The following is a 13,420-nucleotide window of genomic DNA, read 5'->3' as shown; positions in this document are numbered from 1 at the left end:
CGGCCGCAACGTGACGTGACACCGCCCTCCCCGTGGTGACATCAGCGAGGGACGAAGCAGGCAGGAGCAGAGGTCCACTCTGCTACGTGTCCACCTGTCTAAACACACAGGAACCCGAGGGAGGGCTCCGGGACATTCGCTGGCGTGGGGCTCTCCATTGCTCCCAAGCGCACATCATTTACACACTGGACGCGCTGGGACACTGACGATGTCACCAGGCCACCTCTCTGAAATGGCTTCCCTGATTCCGCCTGACACTCTGGACAAAGGCCAGGTGTGCCGATCACCTGCTCTACTCAGCCATCTTACGGTTAATTATCCCGCCCAGTGAGGGCCCGGGGACCGGCGCCAAAACAACCGCAACAGGGGGAGAAAGTGGAAGTTTTCACCGAGGATGGACATTGCCCTTTTAAACAGCAGAAAGAGTCATAATAGCACTGTGCCTCACACTAAAAGCATGAGTGTCGTTAAATCAATAATTCATTTACTTTAATGAGATAAGTACTTTGAAAACTAATTGCACACTGCTCCATTTACTCCAGCCAGTTAGGGCCTTAATGCAAAAAATCTCCCTGCTTTTGTAGCTGCTGAGGGGGGGTGGGGGGGGGGGGAGGATGGTGAAGAGGAAAGAAAAAAAAAAAACACCAGGTCTCTTGGGGTTGGGTGAATATTATGACAGAGCCTTAACCCCATTCTCAGTGTTTGTTCTATTCTCAGAGTCCGGCTCTCTCAGTCATAACACCCAAGTCTTAGGACTGTCTCCTTCTCTGCGATAAAGATCATTTCCAGATGATGCCTCCAACAGGACCGTTTGTCAATAAAATAAATCACTATTTAATGTCTATGCGCTGCATATGGACAGGCGAGACAATGAGAGGTGTTTGCATCATAAAGACGCCCGGGCTTCTTGTGATAAAAAAAAAGCTTGCGTTTCGCAAGGAGAGCCGACGTCGTCGTTTGATAGTGCAAATTAATTGATTACCTGCCCGTTCAAGAGTGCAGCATTGACACTTCAATCTTTATTTTACAGAAAAATCAGAGATCGTTATATTGACGGATAGAGGGCGTTTAGGGTGCCGACATATTAGTCTACACCTATCTTTATCTGCCTCCCTGTGTTAAAAGGTTAGTAAAACGCTCATTTAGAGACTAGTGAAAGTCATTAGCTGCGTTTGATGAACTACCGCACTGTGCAACATGTTACTCGAAATTAGGCGCGTATCTCTGATAACCACTTCCTGCATAGAAGTCTCATCACGTTGATAGTATTTTACCTTATGTCACATGAGCCTGACGGACCTGCAGCCCACCGGTGTGTTTTATGCCATTGGGCACCGTCACAATATCAGACAATAAAAAAAGAGCCACTGCACAATGACCCAAAAAAGAAAAAAGGAAAAAAGGAAATGAAATGACCAGCGGCGCGGGTGATGCAGCCCTTGGCAGCCGCGAGTGGTGCTAATTCGGTCAGGAGTTGGAGGGGCTCCTTCCTGTGCGTACTCAGTGAAATGAGAGCGCTCGGCAGCAGGCATGAGCTCTGCTGCTCACGTTTGTTTTATTGCCCCGGCATAAATCCTGGGCTGAAAGCTCCTTCCGTGTAGGCAAGAGCGAGGGCCCCCCCCCCATCCCCCCCCCCCCCCCCCCCCCCCCCCATCCCTCGCAGACTTATTTATTCATGCTTTTCCATTCATGCATTGTTAATGAAGCCGCGCATTTAGGGCACACTCTGTGACTCCCCTCTCGGTTTGGGACGCTCGGAGAAACCCCCACGCCCTGAACTTCGGGCGGGGGGGAGGTGACGGAGAGTGCATTCTCAACGTGTGCTTCTGTAAGATTCACTCCATCTATTCTGAGGGCTGCCGTCACCCTCTTGTCTCTTGGTTTGGGATACCACAGCTTTCCCGATAGGTTTTAAAGGTGTGGTCTGCTTGGAGCACTGCCCCCACTGTCCGGTCTCCTGTTATGGGGTGCTAGAGTACCTACAGAGGTGCACTCCTCTACCTTCTCGCTCACACATCACACCCTAAATGGCAGTACAGAGGCAGGGCGCTGGGTGCTCCGTTTCAGCCCCTCTGGTCCAGGGCCGGTAAAAGATTTGGGTCTGAAAGACGGAGGAAGAGACTAAAATAAACAGAGCCTAGAGGGAAAGTGAAGGGAATGGCTTTCCTCAGCCTGGCTCAGGTTTCTGAAGGTGTGCTTACAGACACACAGTGCACCACGGCTACAGCGCGGGCTGGAGTGAGGCGGTGCGGCTGCAGCCCACTCGCAGGAAAGTGGGACACCTTCCCGCGTAAACTCATTACCCATTATGCACTGGGACGAGGCGGATCGTGTCTGCTGGCTGACGCTCCACATTAGCTCGCGGGTGGGAGGACCGATATCTGTGGCGATGATAACGGCGTAATAAAGTTTTCCAGCAGACCCCCTCAGGCTCCTTCAGTCTGCTCCTCCACTCCTCTCCGCTTTGCTTTGCTTTCAACACAAATAAATGAATAGGTAAACAGATAAATCTGTTTATAAAAAGTGGCCTCTCCTGATACTAAGGGTCACCGTCGGCTTGTGCCTGCTCGGCTCGGCTCGGCACGGCTCGGCACGGCTCGGCACGGCTCGGCACGGCCTGGAACAGTGATGTCGGTGAGGCGTGGTGGCCTTGGTCCGTTCCGCACAGGGAGATCGTTGCATTATTGGCAAAGGGTCTTCTCTTGTGTACAGTAACGTGCGTTTTCACTGGGCTGAATCACAAGGGCACTTTCTGCTCAGCCTCCACAGTGCGGAGTGGGCGGAGTGGGCTGAGTGGTCGCGTGGGTTAATGTGCTGGGGGTTTCTGAGGGTTCGAGCAGGGAAGGAGGTTGGGGAGGTCTCATAGCTGGACTCCCAAGCACTGCTGTCCTCCTCCGTGGGAAACCCCAGCGCCTCACTTCCCGCCAGTTAGGCTAACGCGTTTTAAGCTGTAAGTGATTTTATTACATTAGCATGCTGTGGCCCTGACTGCATTAGTAAGTGTTTAATCAGAGTGCAATTAAATTACAACAAAAAACACAGGAGGAGGAAACGTGGCGCACGGCTCTGGCACCTACAGTCCTATCTGTGAAATCAAATCTGTGTTCAGCATGGCCGTTCTTATAAACATGTTTCGACATACATGCACACATATATACATAAATACATACATACATACATAATGTTACAGGAGCATATTACATAAACATGCACACACACACACACATACAAACGCACACACATTCACATAAAAATATACATGTATAATATTACAAGAGTACGTGACATACACACGGGCATGCACGCCCACACACACACACGAACGCACGCAGACTCACGTGCGCGCACACACAATTAATGCTAGCGGAGCAGAATTAATCTGCGGCTCCGCGGATGGCGGTGGTAAATTTTAATCGGATGCGTAACGGGAAGGCTGATTGTGTGACGCCGCGCGGCGCCTGCCTCCTGGAGCACAGAGACGTGAGGAGCCGTCGTGCAGACGGGCGTTTGCGTTTACACATCGCCGTGACGTCCGCGGGGCCGAGCCGCTAACGACACGCTAACGCCGTGCTAACGACGCACTAACGCCGCGGACTCCTCTGAATCCCGTCCATAAACAGCGCTCCCTTACCGCTCACACCGGCCGCGCGGTACACAGCTGAGGGCTACGCGTAGCGAAGGGATAAACACGGGATTCTGACGCTTCGGCCATTTTATTTACTCCCGCCTAACTTTTTTTTTTATGTGGCGAAAAAGACGTACGCTCAGAACGCTTTGCGACACCGCAAGGGAAGAGATTTCTCAGTGACAGTCATCGCTGGTTGAGCGGGCCCTAAACTAAACAAAGCCAGGATGGGCTTGGCTCGGCCATATTCCTTAAACAAGATGCCTCTCTTGGGCTGCCCTTGTAAATTCTGGGTATTTTATATAAAATAAACAATATATTCTTAAACATAAAAGCCAGAAAGGGCTCGCCGAAGTCAAACAATATCAGCAATAACTCCAGCGACATTTTCTCCTCTGCTTTCCAGGCAGAAAGAATGGCTTGTGTGATGCTCGGGCACAAAAGCAAAATCACATAACACACTTACACAAGTTTATTATTACTTCTTCTCACAAGGCAAATTGAATTTTTCTAAAATGCCTTATTTTATTTATTTTTTTTATTCTTTGATAAAAATGCAAAGAATTGTCCCCTACGGTGTCAGCCGATTTAAAAAATTAGATTTAAATTCTAAATATTGAACAAGAATTCCTCAGTCATCCCCCACAGAGACATTCAGCGGCCATACTTCATTCTCCTGTCAATTCTCCCATAATGCATCATGTCAGCTCCTCGTGTTCAAGTACAAGACTAAAAATATTGAGACAATTTTTACACAGCATTTTGATGCAAAGCCATGGCACACTGACAACACAAATACAGCCCAACACAGGCCCACCGCAATGAGATATATACGCTTGTTAGCATTCTATTGTACAAAGATCTTTATAAACAGTCACCTGTAATATGCAAATAAGTGGATTTGATCTCAAGTGGAAATAAGGCAAAAGTACTTTTGAAGAGCTGGCAGAAACTGCCATCGAACAATATAAAAATGGCTAGACCTGGCCGCCATCAATTCATTATTTCGTAAATACCTTTCACGGAGATCTCAATGGGGAACAATAAAGGGAATCGGGCTAACTCGGAGCACAACACATCCCGTCACGGGCACTCCGGTTCCCAAAATCTGCACGGCAGCCGGGGAGGAGTGCCAGCAGAGAGGCGGGACGTCCGGGCCGGCCTGATTGACGAGCCCTCCTCGGAGACGAGGGACACTGAGTGGGAGATGATGTGAACAGACTGATAAAAGGGAGGAGGGGCCGGCGTTTGGGCGGGGGGAGGACGGGAGAATTTATGAATACTTCCCGCTGAGCGCTCAATAGACGTCAGCGATCAGGACCCCCCCCCCCGCCCCCCCACCCCCCACCCCCTCCCCCACCATCTTCCTTCTTCCTGCCCCCCACAGTGCGGGAACAGGATGATTTAAAGGTGCTGAGATTTGTGAGTTCAACCCACGGCCAGACACGCTGACACCTCCATAAATCAGAGTGGTGTGAGCTGGGCGCAGCCAGCCGTGCTCCCTACCTGAGAGCTGCCCCCCCAGCCAGGGCCCAAACGCCCTCACCACGCCCCATGCAGGACCCCCAGTCCCAAGCGCTCTTCTAATTAGCCACACTTCTGTTCCTCACTTTGACTTTTTTTGTTTTTTTGTTTTCCCTCTCCTTCTAACTTTGGATAACCTGTTCATGATATCACATGACCGGACTATGCCACCAGTAACATGAATTGAATCAGTAACAGTCTGAAAGAAATGGACTGGATTCTAATGTTCATCTTTCAGCTGTACTCGACTTGTTTGGCTGCACGACTCACAATTAACGGGAAAGAAATTATCACTGGCACCTGCACTTACAATTTGGCCAGACAGCAGTGAAGACAGCAATGCTTTCAACGTATTTTATACTTTTTTTTTACTCAAGAGAAAGTGTGGTTGGGTGAATTAACACCATGACGTCTGTTGGAGGAAATCTTTAAAAAATTCAACAGGTTTTGACAGCCACGCAGAAGGGGTAGAAATGGCCTTATATTTATCAAGGACATGGGTATGGCACTTTCTCTCATATGGAATTACTACAGCAACTCCCCATTCTTCATCCAACGCAGAGCAATGATCCAGTCTGATTTACAGAGCCATTAAAGGCTAACCATTAAAATATCTCTCCGTCTTTAATGTATAAGGGGACTTTCCTCCGTTATTATTCCACTGCCTTCAACAAAGAGAGAAGTGACACACTGTATTCATGCAATATTCACCCTCTGTCCAAAAACCGGACCTGCAGAGAAAGCTCAGCCCGTCTCTGTCACGCAGGGTCACCCCGCGTTCGACAGGAAAGTTGAGGTGGCAGATATGACACCTTGTTAATAAGGTCTCCTCACAGGTACGACATTTCACAAGTCTCGATCTTTCACCTCCGCGGGGAGACGAAGCCCGCAAACAAAGCCCGGCGCTGGCCATGATGACAAAACAGAGCGGCCAGCGGTTTCGCCGATGTGCTCATTAAAGGAAGCAGCACTTAACAGACCTTTAACGGGCGTGATTAAAATACATAAAGAAATAAATCACGCGGCGGGAGCAAGCGAACTTCCAACCCCGCGACTTTTTAATCAGGCCGGGCCTGTCACTGGCCTTTCGCCCTTCCTCCTCTGGGCCCTCGGTCCCCGGATCTGTCCCCTGGACCCGAGGCCATTGGGAGTCTGAGTCTTAATTAAAACCCCAGGACTCCTGGGCCTCTTCACTGTCACCCATACGGCCCACCTTTCCGACCAGAGACAGTGGCCTTCACAGCACACGGGGAAAGAGAGACAGCTAATAAAAATAAATTATCAGCGTTATACGCTCGCCGACCATTCCTTTATAATCCATGCCGGTTCCTCGGCTTTGTCCTTGGCGCTAAGCTATAATTAAGCATTAGTAAAATGCGGGTACAGGCTCGTTTATTAGAGCGATGCTGGGAGCGCCCTGCTTAGCACCCACTCCATAGTGCCCAAGGGGAGCAGCACAAACACCTTTTCAGATCAGATGCCTCTGCCTGCAAATACAGAGATGGACAGCAGGGTTTTGACAATGGGTCACTCGCGTCCCAGCATGCTGTTCACCCTGGCAGACATGCACGCTCTCTCTCTTTCTGTACGTCTCATCATACACACACACACACACACACACATATATGTGCAGCGCATGGTACACAAACAGGTACAGGAACACAAACACTTCACTTCATTAATAATAATAGCAGTAGTATTAGTAGCATTGCTATTACTACTACAATTACCACAAACATGAAGAGACACACATACCAGCACCATACGAAATCGTTCAGTAATAACAATATACAGTTTAACAATGTATAGACTGGTATGCGCACAGAACCTGTCCCTTAAAAGCCACTGTAAACCAACGCAATGTGAAAATGCAATGAAATTGCTGCTGGATTTTAATGCACTGAGACCTTGCTCACCGGGTCTGATGCTAATTTTCCGGTTATATTTCATTTTCCCTTCATGCCACTGATGCAGTAAAAAATGGATTCACCAAGCTCATTTAGCAGCCATGACAATTTCTTGATTTGGTTATAGCCTGCTTCAACCAAAAACAGAGGAAATACTGAGTACATCCTGTTTTGGGAAGGCGATGACAGTCTCATCCAGGAAATGAAGCTAAACAATTACAATTATATAACCCAATTACAGCCTATAATATTCATTATTATTATTATTATTATTATTATTATTATTCCATATATATATAGGTCTATGTCACGTCGTGGATGAGGAATCGGTGCTTCCATGAACTAAAGTTAGTTGGCTGCTAAGTTATTTAGCGATGAAAGGCATCTTTTGTTGTGTTTTTCATTAATTAAGCGCATCTTTTGAGAAATGTTTCTCAATGAAGTGTAGGCAAAGGAATTTTCATGTTATTTAAAGAGGGTCTCAGCATAAAAACAGTGTTAGCCAACGCCTGGCTTGGCCCACACCCTAACTCAATTAATATTTTTCATGAAGTAGCTTCAATGTTAGTTAACTACATTTTAAAGTAGCTTTATTTAACTGATTGAGTTAACTATGCTGTAGCTTAACTTCTACCATTGCAATTGGCAGCTTAGTTAACTACATTTTCAGAGTAGCTTCCCCAATACTGTATAACATAACTTAACACTGCAACAGCATTAATGAGATGTCCACCCATTTTGTCAGTATTCTTCATAGACTGAACTAGCATTTGGTATTTTTCCTACTTTGATTGTGTGACAGCATTTGGCAGGCCTGGCTATGATTGGCCAAGCACCTTTTCTCACCTGCAGAATTTAGCAAAAAATAAAACGGCTGGAAAATATTTCTCTCGCATGAAATTTTGTCTCCAGTGTGCAGGTTACCAAAATATCCAAATTTATCGCACAACAATTTGGACTTGGGTGTGAAAAGGCTTTAAAACGAAACTGTTTTTAAAACGGAATTTCTGTAATAGCTCACACTGCCACCATTAGATGACACACGTGGAGCCTGATTGTGAATCTGACAGTTTACACTGTGGCACCTCTTAAAAGCGAGCTGTGATATGAGTGCCCTTCCATCTAAGAGCTCTTACAGGAGCCTTAAGTGGTATTAGAGCCCCTAATGCTTTCACACCTACAACTTCACAGTTCACTGTATCGAATGTTGGGGGGAAAAAAAGGCACTTCAGGCTTATTCTTTAAAAAAAAAAAAAATATCATAAGTGACCAGCTTTGATCTTATGTGTAAGAATTTAAGGCTGTAATTATTGAATCTCCTCTCATTCCTGAAGGCCTGTGACTCAGCGAGCGATTGATTTCAAACATAAATGCGGGCTCCCTTTGATGAGCCGCAGTTCGGTCTCAGTGGCGAAGGCCTCTCAGGTGTCAAACGCTCCCTGAGGAAAAGCCTGGGCATTTCTAACGTATCCGATCCGCGACACAGCCAACGTTCCTTCGCGGAGGGAAGCAATACCACTCTATATAGCTAAAACATTACATTACATTACATTCATTTGGCAGACGCTTTTATCCAAAGCGACGTACAAAAAGTGCATTTTCATGATCGTAGACAACTGCTGAACACGGGTTCAGTAAGGTACAATTACTTATTTTGTACAGCTATTTCTAGCCGAGAACAATGATCACTATCCTGGTCTAAAAGGCACGGCTCACACGCAGGCTCTTAGGTTATGTTCCGCGTTTACTGAACGGGCACAGACACACCATACCGCCGCAGATACAGAGGGGATGAACACATCATTATACACAATCTAATTCCAGTGGAGAAGCGGCTCGTTAGAAGACTGAACCAACCGCCAGCACTCTGGGCACCAACAGTTATAGGGCCTTTTTTTTGCCGCTCAGAAATGTGGCTTTAATTGAAAGATTCATAGAAGGGCTGCTTCTGCGTTCAGCCACATAAAAACGGAAAAAAACAGGGCTCTCCAGCAAAGCAGCAGGCAGTGGAGGACTTCAGCCTCAGTAAAGACAGACAGCTTTCCCCCGTGCAGAGGCTGGGTGCAGGCAGAGAGAGTCCAGAGCAAGGGCTGCTGCAGTCCGCACTCTGAATGCATAGCTTGAAAATGAGCCTCGTATCGATTCCACCCTAATTATATAAAAATGAAAATACAAAAATACCTATGGATGCATATATTACAGTCAACACAGGGAGGCGTATTGACAGATTTTTTATTTATTTATTTTTTAAGGCTACTCATTTCTTCATTACGGTGTCTGGGTTGAAGGAAGGGGGTGGGTGAGCGATATCCAGGCTGGGGGGGTGGGGGTGGGGGTGGGGGTGTTGCTGGAGGAGGGCGGTGCCGCTGGGCTCCACCTGAGCTCCTCCTCCTCCTCCACCACGGCCGCTCCTGTGCTCCAGCCTGGCCTTGCAGCCCCGCTCGAGTGGCCCGGTTTAAAAAAAAAAAAAAAAAAAAGAGGAAAAAAAAAATCAATCGGAAGCATCTCAATTAATCTGGCGAGTGGCGGATTGATCGCAGCTTTAAATTGGGTCAACAGGATTGTCTATTTAAAGGCCAGGACCCCTTAATCATCATTTTAGCTCAAATAGACTGAGAGGGCCGCAATCAGGCAGCTGTCATCCCCTCCAGAAGCAGGTGCGTCAGGTCCCGGCCCGCCCCCGTAACCTCCAGGTAAAATTTGGCGGGATGTGTAACACCTGAGTCCACTGGCCACCAACCGCCAACCGCCAACCGCCACCGCTGGCGTAGCCGGTAAGGGCGTCGAGCGCAGCGTAGCCGGTAAGCGCGTCGAGCGCAGCGTAGCCGGTAAGGGCGTCGAGCGCAGCGTAGCCGGTAAGGGCGTCGAGCGCAGCGTAGCCGGTAAGGGCCTTGAGCGCAGCGTAGCCGGTAAGCGCGTCGAGCGCAGCGTAGCCGCTAAGGTGTTGAGCGCAGCGTAGCCGGTAAGCGCGTCGAGCGCAGCGTAGCCGCTAAGGGCGTCGAGCGCGGCGTAGCCGGTAAGCGCGTTGAGCGCAGCCGGTAAGGGCGTCGAGTGCAGCGTAGCCGGTAAGCGCGTCGAGCGCAGCGTAGCCGGTAAGCGCGTCGAGCGCAGCGTAGCCGGTAAGCGCGTCGAGCGCAGCGTAGCCGGTAAGTGCGTCCAGCGCAGCGTAGCCGGTAAGTGCGTCCAGCGCAGCGTAGCCGGTAAGGGCGTCCAGCGCAGCGTAGCCGGTAAGGGCGTCGAGCGCAGCGTGCAGCGCGTATCGCCGCTGCGTTCGGCACGCAGGACGGTGTCCCCAGGACGCCCCGGCCCCCGAGCTCTTCACGCAGCCTGGTGCGGGGGAGCCCGCTCCAGCCCCAGCCCTCTGGACCTCTCCTCCTCCGCCTCCTCCCCGCCGGCGTGATTTACTCGGGCTGTCTGCGGGGACTCCTGCGGAGGCCTCCTTATTAAGAAGAGGACTGTCTTAAGAGTTCTTATGACAGATTGTGCGATCGAAAGGAGGCACGTGCGCTGGGACCGCCTGTCTCTCTCGCGCCTCTTGTTTATGGATGAGGCCTAGGTGGCGTGGCAGGTGCTGTAAATCCAGGCGCCTTTCACCTCGGAAGGCAAGTGTTTCAATTCAGCTCTGCAAACAAGCCCAATCCCTCTCTTTTAAAGCCCGGGAAACAGGCCCCGGCAGACATTAGCTCACATCACAGCGGCATCACCTCCTTCCACATGCACACGCTCACAGGAAGAGAGCGGCGCTTTGGGGAAAGGGGGGAGCCGCCGACCGGCTTAAGAGAAAGGGAAAGTCGAAGGGAATCGCAGTTCCCCACAGTCAACAAACTCCGCGGTCACACGGAACACCCTCCGCGAATACAAAACACAGTCTGCGGCTCAGTATCGACTTCCGTGACTTAATAAAGGAGTGGGACTTTTCGGGGGGCTGGAAGAGCGTGCGGAAACATATCAGGTAACACATACCTGCAGCAGAATCAAGAGGCGTGTTTTTGGGGATTGTTTCACAGCCCTGAACCCGCAGAGAATATTGTTTTTTTTTTCCCCCTTTGCACATGTGCAGAGCCGGCCCACATGCATCCACAGTGCGCGGTTGGCTGTTGGTATGACAGCCGGGGACGTCTGAAAGGGGCGCGCTGGAAGTATCCATCTGTGTCCTGGAACAAGGCTAGCAGTGCGAGCGGAGGCCGCTGCAGTATTAATCACACGGCGGCTCCTCGCGCGCGAACGCCCCGCGTTCTTCTCGCTGATGAAGTGGCGATTCTCCTCTCGAAAACAAGCGGGCGCACGCGGAGCCCACGCCAGGGACGGAGGCGGCCTCCCTCTCTTTCTTCCTCTCGTTCTTTTCATTTTTACTCCGTCTCTCTCCCCCGCCCCCCCCCCCCCCTCCCTCCAGCTCAGCTTGTTAGTGGTGGATCATCTCCCGAGCTCCTGTCTCAGACTCCAGGAAGGTTTTATCCTTGTTTAACCCTTTTACCCCCTTCCCAAATGCCCTGATCCTCAGCCTCTGTAGCGCTGCTTTCTCCCATCACAAAGGGCTAACTGCACCGTCTCCAGGAGCTCCAGGATAAGGGGGGGGGTCTCCCTGCATGTTCACCCGCCTGTGAAGGGTGTGCGCGGGCCCTGCCAGCTCTCCCCCCTCATGGTGAGGCGAGGTGTGCGGTAGCGCTGTGGTGGTTTTTTTCTTTTCTCCCGAAAGAGAGCGGGGCGGCGGAACCGCGACCGGGCCGGCTGGACTGGGACACCCGCAGCGGCGGGACCCCAGGAGCCGGACCCCCCAGGAGCCGGAGCCCCCAGGAGCCGGGGACCCCAGGAGCCGGAGCCCCCAGGAGCCGGAGCCCCCAGGAGCCGGACCCCCCAGGAGCCGGAGCCCCCAGGAGCCAGAGCCCCCAGGAGCCAGAGCCCCGGGCCGTAAACAATGGTGTTTATTTCTTTTTCTCTAATGGATTTCTGTTTAACTGACCCCCCCGAGGCCGCCAAAAAGAACTGTTTACCCCGCTTCCGTGTCCCCCCCCCCCGCCCACTCCTCCCCTCCTCCCCTCCTCCCCGGGGTGGACGGGGGGAAATTTTGTGGGGGACTGAAATCGATGGCATGCGGCAAACAGCAAATCTCCCGGGCGACGCGGCTGGGGGCGGCGGGCTGGGGCTGCCTCTCTCTCTCTCTCTCTCTCTCTCTCTCTCTCTCCAGCCCCGCGCTCCGTCTCGCAGGCGCGAGGCAGCAAGCCGCAGACTGGGCGTGAAAACCAGCCTGCTTCTGCAAATCAATTAATTGCCACATTCATTAACTGATAAGTCGATTAATGAGTGTGTTTTTCTTTGGGAGGCTGACGCGTAATCATGGGAAGGTTTCCGCTACCCCCCCCTTTTTGCTTTGAGAAGCGGCCCCGCGCTCCTGGTTCTGATGACTTCCTGCCCCTGTGCTCTCCCCACCGTGGCTGAGTTACTGCCGCAGTGTGGACCGCTCGGTGGGGGGGGCGTAGGGGGGGGCTTGGCCACTGCAGTGGACTCTCGCTGCCCACCACAAAGACCCCGGCACAATTAAACGCCGGTGTCTGTAATCAGTCTCCGGCCGATAGGCTGGATTAAGTCTCTTTTTTAAATGCACACGCTGATCAGAGGCTGGACTTGCAGAGCGCAGTCACGGAGCCGTCGCCGTGGTTATCTTAGCCGTGTGACAAAGGGATTAGCTTGATGATCGGCCGCTCTAAAGTCGGCTAAAGCGCCGCTTCCGCCCTCTTGGTTTCGGGATTATCGGGTCTTTGTTCGCGTTCCTGCCGGGAGTCGCCACGGCGGGCGGTGTGGGGGGGGGGTGGGGGGTGGGGGGGGGGGCAGGCTGAAAAGCCTCCGCCGGAGCGAACAGAGCCCGGCTCTCCAGCGCTCACACACGTGGTGTAAACACACTCCCCCATGTTGGCAGATAAACCGGGCTCTCACCTAAGCCCATTCAGATGCAGTCCTTGGCGCGTGATGCGTATGTCATTGGGCGCGTGCAAACACTCTGCTCTATTCTTATAAAGTGTGGGGGAGCAGAGGAGAGGAGAGGTGGTGGGTGAGGGGGGGGGGGGGGGGGGAGGCTGTCCTTTGTAAATAAATCTGAACTCCTTGGCAGCAGCAATCATGCGCGCTGCAAGAATGCGGCTGCAGGAGGATTTGTCTAACAATTACTAACCGCTCGCAGCTGATGGGCCTGGGAGAGGTGCGGACGCGCGGGGGGATGAGTTAATGCGGCCAGCTCTGTTCTGGAGCGCGTGAGCGTGTGTGCGCGTCGGACAGGAGGGCCCGGGTGTGTGTGTGCGCGTCGGACAGGAGGGCCCGGGTGTGTGTGTGCGCGTCGGACAGGAGGGCCCGGGTGTGTGTGTGCGCGTCG

General features: G+C 51.5%; 1 protein-coding gene across 8 annotated transcripts in view; it reads right to left on the bottom strand.

The window, feature by feature from the left end:
- rbfox3a (RNA binding fox-1 homolog 3a) overlaps positions 1–13,420 on the bottom strand; it is a 401,085-nt gene that overhangs the window by 181,293 nt on the left and 206,372 nt on the right. The window lies entirely within an intron of this gene.

The sequence above is a fragment of the Anguilla anguilla genome, chromosome 2, assembly GCF_013347855.1.
Source record: "Anguilla anguilla isolate fAngAng1 chromosome 2, fAngAng1.pri, whole genome shotgun sequence".
NCBI classification, from domain to species: Eukaryota; Metazoa; Chordata; class Actinopteri; order Anguilliformes; family Anguillidae; genus Anguilla; species Anguilla anguilla.
The sequence above is the reverse complement of the archived record's forward strand: the minus strand, read 5'-3'. Positions and strand labels throughout refer to the sequence as shown.